This window comes from Mercurialis annua, linkage group LG5 (assembly GCF_937616625.2).
Source record: "Mercurialis annua linkage group LG5, ddMerAnnu1.2, whole genome shotgun sequence".
NCBI lineage: Eukaryota > Viridiplantae > Streptophyta > Magnoliopsida > Malpighiales > Euphorbiaceae > Mercurialis > Mercurialis annua.
Genome location: NC_065574.1, coordinates 10,277,593 through 10,293,174, shown reverse-complemented (window position 1 = coordinate 10,293,174; position 15,582 = coordinate 10,277,593). Strand labels below are relative to the sequence as shown.

The 15,582-nt window shown below is 31.0% G+C and overlaps 1 pseudogene; it reads left to right on the top strand.

The window, feature by feature from the left end:
- The first annotated feature begins 2,876 nt into the window (after window positions 1–2,876).
- On the top strand, window positions 2,877–4,104 carry LOC126681433 (putative F-box protein At1g23770; annotated as a pseudogene).
- Window positions 4,105–15,582: the final 11,478 nt, after the last annotated feature.

The following is a 15,582-nucleotide window of genomic DNA, read 5'->3' as shown; positions in this document are numbered from 1 at the left end:
CACTTGTTATGAACTATTTCGTTATTATTTGATTTGTTAAAAAACTGTTTAGTACAGGGTCTAAATAATTGTCTAATTAAACAATTCATTGTTTTTCTGTTCATTTTTGTTGTAACATTGATACCGATTGTTGAATCTTTGGTACCAATTGTCGTGACCGGTTCTTGACCGGATTGGTATGCGCAGCGGAATCGAAATCATTGGTAGGTATTTAATAATGAATTTGATCAACAAATAACAATATAGCAAAATAATAAATAACACAAGAGATTTACGTGGTTCTGCTTTAAAGCGTACATCCACGGGCGAAAGATTCGAGCCATCCACTAATCATCAAAAGGAGTATAAAATTGGTGGAGAATCACCAAATAGAGAACATCTCTAATAAATATGCTCTTAGAAGAAAAACCCACAAAATGTTTCTCTCTCTACAAGAAGTACCCAAAAGGGTAAGAATTAACTTATATTCCTCACATCACACACACCCCCTTTTCCCCTTATTCACATCAATGTCTACATTGTGTGTTCGGTTTTTGTTGTCTTCTAAAAAGTGAATAAGGTAGTGTATATATAGTGAATAAATAGTCTATATGGCATTAGGAATATTAATCCTAATTGGATTTATACTTCCTAGTTAGCCAATGATAACAAAGTTATCCTTCTCCCAAACACTTCATTAATAGAATCCTAATACAAATAGGAATTAGAATTCTAGGCATATTCCAACAATCTCCACCTTGACTTGAATTCTCCAATAAACTGTGATTATTGTTGTGCTCCACCTTCTCCATTTAAGTTCAAACTGAACTTATTCCAAAAGAGGTTCTTTGAGGAGGACCATACAAGCTTCAAGAACGTCTTGAACTTGCTGAAACCAAAATGACTTGAAGATTTACTATCTTCGGGTGTATCAATCAAAATTTCACGAAGCTTCGAATTTTGTTGGTCTTAAAACTGATACCAGAAACAAACGTCATTAGTAGCCTATAATGATTAAATCAAAAAACAAATGTTGAGGTCGTAGCATATCCCTTAATCTTCATAAGTCGACCAACCCAATGAGCATACATCACAAGTGCAGCATCCAATCTCACTTCATCGCCAAATAACCCATAAAACTCGTAGTTTATATATTGAGATACCAGACATGTGCATATAGAAATCATGTTGAACATTCATTATTGCTCTAACCGTCTCATTATGCATCTTGCCCTTAACTGAACCAATATCCCAAAATTCTGCATGTATTGACCGTTACCCATAACTACACTCCACTATCAACTCAGTTGTAGACGGAAAACCAATCGAAATTGGCACATATGTGATATGAACAACCTGAATCTGCATAAATTTTGGATAAAAAATATTCTGCCTATCTCCAAACAAATTGGCTTATGAGCGATTCAATAATGACGCTATTCCAAATTACAAACGTTGTAATCCATCTTGTGTCTAAGATTGCTACTTATTCAAAACAAAATCTCTTTTGCAATATCATGATTTTATCAAAATCTGATTATGCCCAAACGAACTCTTCATTCAACAAACTCTTAAAAGTAATTTTTATATTACTAATAGAATTTTATGAGAGTATAAAGAGATTACCCCAATCATTCATCTTACAAAGGCTCTATAAAATCCTCAAATAGTTGTGTGTTTAGAAAAGTCATACCTTTTTCTTTGTAGTTTAAAGTAGCATATTAATCTCCATCACAAAAATCTCCTTAAGAATTTTAATACCCAATTCTGTCTTCAATTGACGACTTTCGGCACTTCCAAATTTGGTGGCTTCTCTATCTCCAAATAGTCTTCTTTGTGTCAAGTAATTGCGCCTTGCGAAATCCTCCAAATAATACTTTGCCATCATAATCATAATCCAAAATTGAATCTGAAAACCAAATTGGCTCTGATACCAATTGTTGTAACATTGATACCGATTGTTGAATCTTTGGTACCAATTGTCGTGACCGGTTCTTGACCGGATTGGTATGCGCAGCGGAATCGAAACCATTGGTAGGTATTTAATAATGAATTTGATCAACAAATAACAATATAGCAAAATAATAAATAACACAAGAGATTTACGTGGTTCTGCTTTAAAGCGTACATCCACGGGCGAAAGATTCGAGCCATCCACTAATCATCAAAAGGAGTATAAAATTGGTGGAGAATCACCAAATAGAGAACATCTCTAATAAATATGTCCTTAGAAAAAAAACCCACAAAGTATTTCTCTCTCTACAAGAAGTACCCAAAAGGGTAAGAATTAACTTATATTCCTCACATCACACACACCCCCTTTTCCCCTTATTCACATCAATGTCTACATTGTGTTTTCGGTTTTTGTTGTCTTCTAAAAGGTGAATAAGGTAGTGTATATATAGTGAATAAATAGTCTATATGGCATTAGGAATATTAATCCTAATTGGATTTATACTTCCTAGTTAGCCAATGATAACAAAGTTATCCTTCTCCCAAACACTTCATTAATAGAGTTCTAATACAAATAGGAATTAGAATTCTAGGCATATTCCAACAATTTTATTTTTATTTTGTATGGTTAATTAGATTTCACCAGCAGTTCAGCACTCTCCACATAACATAATAAATTATGAGGTTTCAATAATCAGAATTTCCAAGTTGAGGGTTAAACTAAAATATATTTATATTAATTAAATTATTCAACTTAATTGATTAACATTCAACTCACTTTTTACTAATTTTATATATGTTTTGTGGATAAAAAGTTTTACGGGACTATAATTACTGAAATTTTTGATACAAGATGTTTAAAGTTATGCAAATGTCAAAAAAATGATAGCTAGAGTGCTGGTCCTCCGCAAGCCTTGAAACTGAATACCGATGTTTCAGTTGTGCCTGCAAAGAACCAATCAGTAGCCGGTGCAGTTATCAGACACTCTTCTGGTTCTGTTATAAGCAGTGGCGTTTTTTTCCTTCATGGTGTCGTGGATGTCGAACTCACAGAAGCTTTGGCTACTCGCTTTGGGCTGCTAATGCCTTCGAGTCCGACTGTGCTGGTGTTGTTCACAGATTGAATCATCCTGAAGCTGCTATCGGCACAATCAAGATTGTAGTCGAGGATTGTTTGTATGGATGTTGATATGGTTGAGAAGGGTTTTTCTGAGCCGGGTTTCTTGAAAAGGGTGCTGAGATATGAAAAATTTGGTGATGATTTTAGTGATAATAAGCTTTTTTTGTAGCAATTCATGCTGTTTTTTTGGAATCTGGTTTTGTTGGGTTCGATTTGGCATCGGGTTTACGGGTTGATCTTTTCCATATTCTTCAAGAGCAGCCTCTGATGAACTTTACTACTTCGGTATGTTACACAGTTCCTCAACTTTTAGCTAATGATAACGTTACTGATCAGTTGGTTGTTTTGAAGTTTCAAACTTTAGGCCAGTTTGTTAATGTGTATGGGTCGTTGTCTATGAGTCAGTCTTCTGTGTATAAATCTTGTTTGGATAACCGGTTATTGGTTCGATTTGGGCTAATTGGGAAAAGAGTGATAGCGTTTATGAATGTGATTCGTATAATGAAAATGTTGTTTTTAAGCTGTGGAAAACTGTGAAAGATCAGCTTGCTTTGCCGTTATTAATCGATCTTTGTGAAAAGACTGGTTTGGATCTTCCACCGTGCTTGATGTTTTTGCCAGCTGATGTAAAACTCAAGATTTTGGAGTCCATTCCCGGTGATGATATTGCTAGAGCAGCATGTGTTTGAAAAGAGATGCAATACTTATGTTCTAACAGTGATTTGTGGAAGCAAAAATATGAAGAGGACTTCGGATTGTTGCCGGGACAAAGGCGCACGTCGAATTGGAAAAATATATTTGTTTCTAAATGGGAGTGCAGGAAGTGGGAGAGCCTATTGTATACTGCTTCGCGTCCACCTCCATATTTAACGGCTCTTCTACCAAATGGTGGTGGAATTGTAGGTGGTGATTACGACATGCTGGTCGGCTTCGGTTTCACTCGACGTACCCCTGGACGGCAAAGTCAAATCCTTCAGCCTTCTGAAAGCTTCGAGCGAGTATTGGCACGATATGTGATTGCTAATTGTAATCTTGGAGGATTTAATGCATAAAGCTTTTAATATCCGGCGTGCGCCTTGGTCTGTTGAGAATAAACTCAACTCGTAATACTCGGTAAATACGAGATCGAACCCTCAAGGAGTGGATTAGGAGCAATTAATGAGAATGAATTTTAGTTATGATTTAATTCGTTTAGCGAAACACAAATAGTTGAAGTTTCAAGTATCCAATTACTAATTAAGAATTCTACGAAGCACGAAATTGCAATTAACAATAAAGAAACACTAATTATCAAGATTTCAAATCAATAAAAGGGAAACGTCAAGGGATTGGTAATCCAACCTAGGTTATGCATTTCATGGTTGATCAAAGTGGAAGTTACTAAGGGCCGAGTGAGGCCTAAAACGTCATCCCCGCTCTCTCGGGCCTCAAGGAATGCCAAAACCGCTATCTAATCATCTAATCAATACCAAGCTCACTCTCGTATTACAAGGCAAAACTAAATTATTAACTTACGATTAATCAATCCACTCTAGGGCCACCTAGGTTCAAACCCACTCTCGTGGTGCTCTAAAATCTAGATTTTCAATCCTATTAGTCAACCTAATCAACCACCTCTCGGTGTATCAATCAAACTCTAAACATGATTAAGGTAGCTAATCCTAATCAAGTAATAAGCAATAGGATTGAAACATAGACATACAACACTAAGAACCAACCAATCAATAAAACCCTAAGTTATCATACCAACCCCCTAACAAGGGGGTTTAGCCACTCATACTTAAATTAACACAAGCAATTGAGGAATAAGAAAAGTAGAACATTCAAGTAAGAAGAATTATCTTAATTAAATAAGTAGAACAAACAACCATAAAGATAATAAAGATTCACAATAAATAAGCTTGTAATAAAATGAAGATCTTGTTCTCACAAAGCAAATAAAACTTTCAATCAAGCTCCAACAATGGAGGAATCTCTAAGAAGATGGTAGCTAATTTAAAAGAGGTAAAAACTAGTGAACAGTCAAAATGTCTACAACTCTCTATACCCTAAAAATAAGGTGCTATTTATACAGGTTACAAATGAGGTAAACAAAGGACACCCTTCTAAGGAGTGTTGGGCTAAAATGGAAATTGAGCCCTTGAGTTTTGTCTTGTCTCGAAATTCAAATTCTGAGCTTCTTTCTTAGGGGCTCGATCGAGCCATCCACTTAAGTGTGAGGGCTCGATTGAGCCTTAGCCTTCTAGAATTCTCTGGACACATTTCTTCATAGGGCTCGATCGAGCCTTCCTTCATAAGTGAAGGGCTCGATCGAGCCCTTCCTTTAAATGCCCAATTCTCGCTCGTTTCTTTACTCTTTCAACTTGCTCCTATTCCGATACTTGATTTCTTCCTTCTTTAAGCCCAAAACAATTCACATTGTTTCATTTTACCTGAAACGCTAATACACATAATAAGTACACCTTAATGGGGAAAAAGCGCTTCAAAGTATACTAAAAGCAAGCGAAAACAACTCCTAAACATAGGTGTAAAATGCACCTATCATGGTCCCGACAATGTATTTTGGGAATGACTACACTTGAGATGGAAGTTACTTATTTTAGTTACCTTTTGATTTCACTATTTTATCGATTCTATGCTTACATTACATTATTATAAACTTTGTTTTCTATCTTACTCTATATATATCCTTATATCATTTGATGATTATAGTGATTATTTTTTCTGTGAACTACATTTTAAAAGTCATTCTAATAGAAATCATCATTCACAACATCGTATCTCCGTGGATTGTATTTTTGAGGGGGAAGGTCCAATAAAAAATAGAATAAACTATAAAAATTTACAAAAAATACCTTTTTCTAACTTATTTGTTATGAATACCTCATTTTGAAAATTTATTTATAAACCTCATGTTTTTATTCTTTTTAGTTGTACAGTTGTACTCTCAACTAAATTTAATTTATTAACATTTTTATTTCTGTTATTTAAAATACATGTACACCTTTTTTTTCTTTTTTTTTCTCTATTCTCTTTTCTTTCTTCTTCTTCTTCTCTTTCTTTATCTTCTCATTTCTCTGAAAATTTTTTTTTCTTCGTTTTTTATCATTTCAATGGAATTTTTTAGCAAAATTTTCTATAATTTATCTAATATTTTCGATCTATAGCACAAAACAATCAAAAATATGAAACAAAACCACTGATGAAAAAATCGAGAGTATTCGTCTCAAAAGATTTGAAGCAACGGAATATTCCGCCATTCCCATCACCTCTTATTATGGATTTCCTTCTTCCTCTTTCTATTTTTTTATCTATTAATTGTCAATTTTTATTGACGATATTGTTCATACGTTTAAAACCATAGTAAACTGCTTTTAGAAATCCTTATAAATTGTTTAAAACATTTATAAACCGTTTGAAACTGTTTATATAACTAAATTAATTATTGTATGAAATGTTTGAAACGGCTTTTAGAAACTGTTTTAAACTGTTTGAAACCTTTGTCAACTGTTTGAAACTTTTGTAAACTGTTTCTGAATTTTTGTAAGTTGCTTGCAACTGTTTTTATTTTTTTGAAACTCTTTAAAAAATTTGTAAACTATTTGAAACGTTTATAAACTGTTTGAACACCGGAAACACTTTGCACGCGTCGTCACGCGCTGTCCCTGTGCGTGAGGCTTGTTCTTGCCCAAATAAGCTTACATGCGCTCTCATTTTCAGTGTCCGAAAATTTTTCTACCTCTCTTTTGTGGCTATTCTAAATTCAACGGTTTAATCAGATTTGAATTCTAACACCATTAAATGGGTGTGTGAATCTCATGGCAATGACTACACTTGAGATGGAAGTTACTTATTTTAGTTAACTTTTGATTTCACTATTTATCTATTCTATGCTTACATTATATTATTATAAACTTTGTTTTCTATCTTACTCTATAAATATTTTTACATCATTTGATGATTTATTGATTATAGTGATTATTGTTTTGTGAACTACATTTTAAAAGTCATTCTACTAGACATCTATCACTCACAACATAGTATCTCGGTGGATTGTACTTTGAGGGGGAAGCCCCAACAAAAAATAGAAAAATTAGAAAAAATTACAAAAAAGACTTCTTTTTTTAACTTATTTATTATGAATATTTCATTTTAACAATTTATATATAAACCTTATGTTTTTATTTTTTTTAATTGTACTCTCAACTAAATTTAATTTATTAATATTTGTATTTCTCTCTTTAAAATACATGTACACCTTATTTTCCTTTTTTCTTGTTTTTTTCTCTTTTCTCTTTTCTTTCTTCTTCTTCTCTTTCTTTCTCTTCTCCTTTCTTTGGAATTTTTTTTTCTTTGGTTTTTGTCCATTTTAATGGGATTTCTTAGCAAACAATTTCTATAATTTATCTAAAATTTTTGATTTATAATATAAAACAATCAAAAATTTGAAACAAATCAGAAATAGCCGATGAAAAAATCGATCGTATTCGTCTCAAAAGATTTAAAGCAACGGAAAGTTCCGCCATTCCCACCATCATATCCTCTTATTCTGGATTTTCTTATTCCTCTTTTGATTTTTTTACTATTAATTATGAATTTTTATTGACGACTTTGTTCATACGTTTAAAACCATAGTAAACTGCTTTTAGAAATTGTTATAAATTGTTTGAAATATTTATAAATTGTTTGAGACCTTTATAAATTGTTTGAAACTATTTTTATAACTAATTTAATTTTTGTATGAAATGTTTGTAACGGTTTTTAGAAACTGTTTTAAATTGTTTGAACCTTTGTAAACTGTTTTGAAACTTTTGTAAACTGTTTCTGGATTTTTCTAAGATGTTTGCAACTGTTTTTTTTTTTTTTTTTGAAACTCTTAAAATTCTTTGTAAACTATTTGAAACGTTTATAAATTATTTGGACACCCGAAACACTTTGCGCGCGCTGTCCCTGCGCGTGAGGCTTGTGCTTGCCCAATTGGGCTTACACGCGCCATCATCCTCTCATTTTAAGTGTCCGAAAATTTTACTACCCCTCTTTTGTGGCTATTCTAAATTCAACAATTCTATCGGATTTTAATTCTGACATCATTAGATGGGTATGTGAATCTCAAACTTGCACTTCATATTCAATCATCACACCCCTAATCTGAATAGTTTTTCAAATTTTGTATTTCATGAAGGCATATTTAAAAATTCATAACTCTCATTATACAAATTGGTTTCATATGCTTTTTATGTCATAAATGCAGTTCAAAAATCATGCCAAAATTTTACAAAATCCACAAAAAATTAAAATTCCAGCATTGTGTTTTTAACTTTCCAACTTTGAATAATCATAACTTTCTCTATACTAATTCAAATTCCGTATTCTTTATATCATTTTAAAGCTTGAGGTACATTCTTTAAAAATGTATAAGTTATATATCTAAAACACAAAATTTTGGACATTTAAATTTCATACAAAGTATGAAAAATTATGATGCATTCAATATAAAAAATTCATTTTTCAAATATCATGAATTTCAATCAATCAAGTATGGAAATATCCAGAAATCCAATATCCAAGATGTGATACTATGTTGCAATATACGGAAATTAAATAGAATCATTGTAGACATACCTTTTGTTGATTTCACAAGTTATATTAATAATCACATTAAGTCTTAAGTATTTTCACAATACTTATGTTCACCACCTAATGTACTTCTCGTGCAGAGATTTATTTTAGATTTAAAAATTAATTATCCATGTAATATCAATACATATATATAAGCAAATAATGAATGTCACAACTAGATGTAATTTTCATTAAGTTATCATTTTTTATGAAATTGCAACCTTTCATGCATGCAAATTAACCTATATATTCAATTGAGTTCGGGCCAAACCGTCATGCATGAGCCATCTGATCCATATACCAACACTTTCTATAAGCATTTATATGATCATGGACTGCATATAATTATAATACAATAATTGTTGCTTAGTGTAACATGCATGTGACTGACATATAGATTCTAGTGAAATTTGAAGGCTTAATACATTTTTTGACCCCTAAACTATACCATTTTATTCTCTGCGACCTCTAAACTAATTTGGTATTCCATTAAACCTCTTAACTATTTTTTTTATTCTATTTAACCCCTCATTTGAAACGTGCGCACAACGCGCGCTGACGTGGATAAAATTGCTGACATGGCTTTGCTGACATGGCGTTAATAGAACAAAAAAAATAGTTAAGGAGTTCAATGGAATATGAAATTAGTTTAGAGGTCAAAAGGAATAAAAGAATAAAGTTTAGGGGTCAAAAAATACATTACACATAAATATATTTCTTATATTTAAAATAAAAACTGACATATTTTGTATATTATTTGAAAATCATTTAAGGCTTAATTATTTTAGTCATAATATTTAGTATGTTTGCAATTTTAACTAAAATTTAAAAAAATTAGCCTTGGTTTGAAAAGTTTAAAATTGCAAAAAATTAAAAGTTGGTATCTTAAATTTTTTTAATTTGGAAATTTGTGTTAAATTTGTAAAACACATTAAAAATAGTAATTTTTTAAACAATTGAACCTTCATTTAATATCATCAAAGTATAGTAAATATATGTATTTTATAATATCGTTAAAAATGGAGAAACTCTTTTTATTATTATTGAAATGTAAACAAATGTTTACACGTATAAGATGTTATATCATATAATTATTTGACTATTTTTTATTTAATATCATCAAATATTTTTCATTTTTTTACTTTTTATTTATTTATATTGGCATCAATAATTTATAAAAATATTATTAAAATTTAAAATAAATTTATTATTTTAAAAATTATATGTCATTGAATATAAATTAATTTATATGCATCTAAGCATTCATGCTAGACATAATGTGATTGAAAATTAAATAATTGTATTTTCGAGGAGATTAAATGGGTTAAAATTAAAAGTTTAAATGTGCAATAGAAAAATAAAATAGTTCAGGGGTCAAATAGAACAAAATAATATAGTTCAGGGGTTAAATAGAACAATTAATGCATTTTTATTATCATTCACGCGCTTCAAGCGTTTGAAAACACGCGTTTTTGCCATGTTGGACAAAAAAGGGTCAAATCGACAAAAAAATTGAGGTTGAGGGGTTAAATAGAACAAAAAAAATAATTAAAAGGTCCAATGGAATATGAAATTAGTTTAGATGTCGCAGAGAATAAAGTGGTATAGTTTAGGGGTTAAAAGATGTATTAAGCCAAATTTGAATCGCAATCCCAAATAAATAAATGCAGAGGCCATCAACAAGCACTCAAATTTTCTTACTGAATCACAATGTAGCTATGACAATGGCGGAGATAAAGATTTAATGATATTCATAAAAAAGAAGATTTAATGATATAAAAATCAAATTATTTTAATTTTTATTTGGAAAATCACCCACTATTTAAATTGTTACAGCAATAAATTGTAACAATATCAATTATAATTTTGAAAATGACCCATCAAATCACTAATTAAATAAATGTAACATAATTTTATGACAAGTATTTAGAGCACTTTTATAATCAATTGTTCACAAAAGTCCACTCCAAATCCAGCCAATTGTACCAAACTACGATTGATCATTTTCAATGGCCAAATTTTTGTTAGTCCCTGTTGTTGGAAAGCTTCATCACATTTACCAAAATTTACTATGGAAGCAGTAAATATAGTTTTCAGGGTATCGATATCCCCAGCTTTAAACACAATCGTAGCTTGTTTAAGGTGTTCAATGGTTTTACCATAAATTTCGATCGATGTATCAAGTGCAGCGTGAACCTCCAACGACAAAAGTTTACTCTTCCTCAATTTTAGAGCGGCGGAAAGTGTAAATTTTACAGATCCCGATAGTGATAGTATGACCGCGTTTAGGGCTGAATATTTAGTTGCATGACCGGTTAAGCACGGAGAAATTAAAGAAACACATTTCGTAGGGTTTTCAGTAATAGCACAAATAGAATTGAGTTTAGGATTCAAGAAAAATGATAATTTAGATGGAATATGAGTAGGAGAAAATAATGATGTACATGGAAAATGTGAAGAGGGTTGTTTATGTATAATGGGAAATGGAGAATTTGATGAAGGGCCAAAAGCAAATTTGGAAGTGGCCTCAGTAGAGAATGAGAGAAGAAAAGAAATTAATAAGAATACTAAAATTGACATGTTAAGCTTCATTATTATTTGGGTGTTATAAATTCTTCTATTTTTGATTAATTAGAATGTAATTAAGGACTTAATTGCAAAGGAAAGAATGCTTGAAGAAGACAAAGATGATTAGGGTTTTTAAAGGGGGTATAGTTAAGCATGCAAGGTTGTCAATTACTATTATAAGAGTGTCAATTTTTCTTTATCTTTTGAAGGGAAAATGGTTTATTGATTTTGTTATTATTATTTTTGTTAAATAAGAAATTAGTTAACTAATATCACCAAATATTTAAAAAAATTGTTGAAAGAATATTAAACATTTACATAAGCTACAACAAAATTAAATGATTTGAACAACAAATTAAACTGATTAAACTTTCCTAACATGAAACAAACTATAGGTATTTTTTTATTCTGTCGTGAAAAATATAATTTAGTACAAGAAATAATTAAAGGAAAACAATTGTCAATTGTTGAAACAAATAATTAACAAGTAGAGAGAAAAGTACTGAACTTCCGGTCTTCCACTTAAAAATGATGAAGAGGTCAATGAGATAAATGTAATTAGAGCTTCATTTCCTATGTGAATAACCCTTTTTAAATCTCTAACAAACGCAAAAGACTATTAGTTAAAAAAGAATGTGACTATATTTTCACAACAACTAACAACTTTTACACTTAAAGCGTAGAACGTTCACTGTTGTAGCCTGTAAGGAGGGGGTCAAGGGATGGCAATGGAGTGTAAATTTTCCGTTCTCCATCCTTAATGGGACAGAAAACCCCATCAATTACCGATGAGCTGTAACTCAAATGATATAAGCGCTGAGCAGCAAACTGTTAGGTCGTGGGTTCGATTCCTCCCACAAGCGCTCCCCCTCCCCCAATTATCAAAAAAATTACCCCTATGAATATGGGAATGAGAAAAAATGATTTTCCATCCATGGAGATGGGAAGGGGACGAGGGGTATGATCTCCACTCCATGGGGATCCCGTTTCCATAGAGATCCGGTTTATATTTATGTTATATTATAATTTTTAATATATTATTTATAATTTTAAATAATTATTTATAATTCTTTTATAAGTATATATTTAGTTATAAATATACTATGTCATAAAAAGTAGTAGTATTTTCTATAATCAAAAAAATTTCAGATATTTTAAGAAAACAATAAAATTATTTATAAATTTATGTTAAATTTTACGAAAAATGGGGATCCCATGAAAATGGAAAATTCATGGGGATAGGTAATTAAATGCATGGGGACGGAGATTCTCCATATACACAGGGATAGGGATGGAAATGGCTTTCCCGTCTCCACCCAGCCTCCTCATTGTCATCCCTAGAGGGGTGAATAAAAATTGAGCTGATCAATTAATTTGGGAATAGATAATGAAAAAGTATGATTTAAAATTTTGATTTGGTTTTTACCATTAGCTAACTAAACCGACCACTTTTTAAATGGATTTGAAAATTTAAAGTTGCTGATAAACAGTCTCTAAGGTTCATGACTATTTTTCCAGAAGTTTCAACTGTTGTTTTGTCTGCATTTTCAAACAATCTTCATATCAAAGATCTGACAATGAGGTCTAAAATATCTCTAACCGTGTTTGTACAGTTTGTTTGTATGAATATGCTAACAGGTTATGAATTCAAATTTTGCATTGTCAATTAACTAAATGATATTAATCACCTAATTTAATTCTAGATAATTAGAACATCTACAAATAACAAGACTGGTACAAAAATATGATTAGTGGGTGTATTAGACATTAAACATACTAATTAATAAAATCAATCTCACATGTATATTCTTTTTTTGGTTTTGTGCATGTACTTAGAATAAAATTAAGAGTTAATTACATATAAAATCATCACTTTTACACAAAATCTCAAAGTTAACACAACCTTTAAAACGTGTTAATTTCGGGCATCACTTTTCGTTTCTTTTCCAAAACAACATCGGCAAATTATTAGTGGCATTTTTGCTGACGTGGCATGATACGTTACACTCCTATCGGGTGTCCAAGTCAGCAAAATTTTTCAAATCAAAATTGTCCCTAGACTTTATTGGAACAGGAATAAACTACTCATGATCGCTGCGATCTTGGATTAAAATATCTTGTTCAGCTTGAGAGACAAATATAAAAGGTCCATCACTCAAAAGATCACATGTATGTATCAAATGAGAAAAGTTAACAAGAATACATTCGGACTCATCTTGCTTCTTTCCTCTTCTTTGACTCTGTTGACTCATAAATTTTGGGCTCATAAAATAAATCAGACTTGGTATTATTGGGCTTTCATATATATTTAATAATTAAAAAATTAATTATTAAATAAAATCTAGATAATATTAAATAAATCAATTGGGTAAGTTAACAAATTACACTTGCCTAATATTATAAGAATATGCTATTTTTCTATTAATTAAATGAATATTCTCATTTAACTAATTAGAATAAATTAATTATTCTTTTCAAGTATAGAGATATGTGTATAAATACAATTCTCTACAATCCTATAATAGAAGTGTCTTCACAAAAACAAGGAGATACACATAATTCTCTAACCGCGGGAATTCTGCAAACAAAGCAACATAGATGCTCTGCATAATTTCTTCAAGCGACTACACACACACATCACCCTCTAATCGCCGGAATTCTGCAAACAAAGCAACATAAAAGCTCTGCATAATTTCTTCAAGCGACTACATCAAATCAAGTCTCCATATTCGAACCTTCATACGTCGTGTTAATCACCCGTCGAGGATTCAACCAAGTGACATTATATCAAATCAAGTCTTTAAATTAAATCTTCATACGGCGTGTTCATCACTCGTCAACGGTTCAACAATTTTCTTCACCAAATCGAAGGAGATTCTACAACGGATTCAAGAACAAGCTTCATAAGCCCTTGATCCACAAATATTGAAGGAAAGCATCAAAGGATTTAATTTCTACACGTGTAGAAATTACCCCAAAGAGATTGTATTCGTTTTTTGATTAAATTCAATAAATTGACGTTTGTGCATATTTTCTTATTTTCTAATTTCAGGATAAGCAATTCGTGTTAACAGACTCACAATAATTCAATTGCATTTAAACAAGATGATCTTAAATGCATTATAATAATTCAACTTCACAATATCAGGCAATACACCATAGTAAGCGAGATCATCCAACACTAGTCGCGTATCACTAGCACTCGCATAGCTTTGTATTTTTGCAACTACCATAACTCCACTGTTTTGAATACTCAAGTCCTTTTCATACTCTTTTGTTCAACACTTATATCTAGTATTTAGGTCAAATGCTTTAAATCTTCGTGCAATATAATTCGGACTGATAGAAAGTGCTCTAGTCTCATTTGTAATTTTTCCATCATTAATACTTTTAGACTGGACCTGATTAAATTTTAAAAAAATTGTAATAGCATTAGATTAAACTACTAAAATAAGTTTTAAACCATAATACCTTAGATTGTAGAATACTTATTGTTTTTTTAAACCATTCATGAAAAGTTTCACTATGGATATGATCTACCTCCCGTTGTGTTAGATGTCGTTGCCTATGAAGTCCCTTTATTATTTTTATATGTTATTAAGTTATACAAAGATATTAACTTTAATTATAACTCAAATTACTAATAACTGAATTCAAATTACTGATATTCGAATTCAAATTAACGGTTATTACCTTGAATACATGCGGATCCTCGAATAAATCGGAGTCGGAATCGAGAAATCGACGAAACTTAAATCGCGCGTACCGTTTTTAACTAGCAGGTACGTCAATTGAACTAAGTAGGCAAGTCAAAACCAAACCTGGAGAGAGCGAAATGGCGCACCTCCTCTCCTCTATAGATATAGGAATTTAATTTGGAAAATATCATTTAGTACTAGCTCAATCATGCGCTTTAACTCTAATTTTAATTAATCGTCCGTAACAGAGACTAATTTTAAATTTCACGAAATTTTACCCAAAAATCCAATAAAATATAAAACGAATAAAAATATAATTTTTATTCGATTCTGACTTATATTTTATCTTTAATAAATTCCGGAAGATTTATTAAGTTCAAATCAGTCCTACTAGAATAAAATTACTACGTCCAAATTTCATAAAAATTTGACAGTAGTTTCGTCAAATTATTTCGCGAACATTGACACCAAAATTATTTGCTCGGGGCATATAGATTATTTTATTTTAATTTAGACTAATTAATAATATTTAATTAGTTTATAATTAAAACTAATTAAAGTAAAGAATGTAAGGACTTAATCAAACTTTTCTTCTTCCTTGCCGCTCAAACTGCACCGCCTCTCTTTTTTTTTTCTTATTTAATA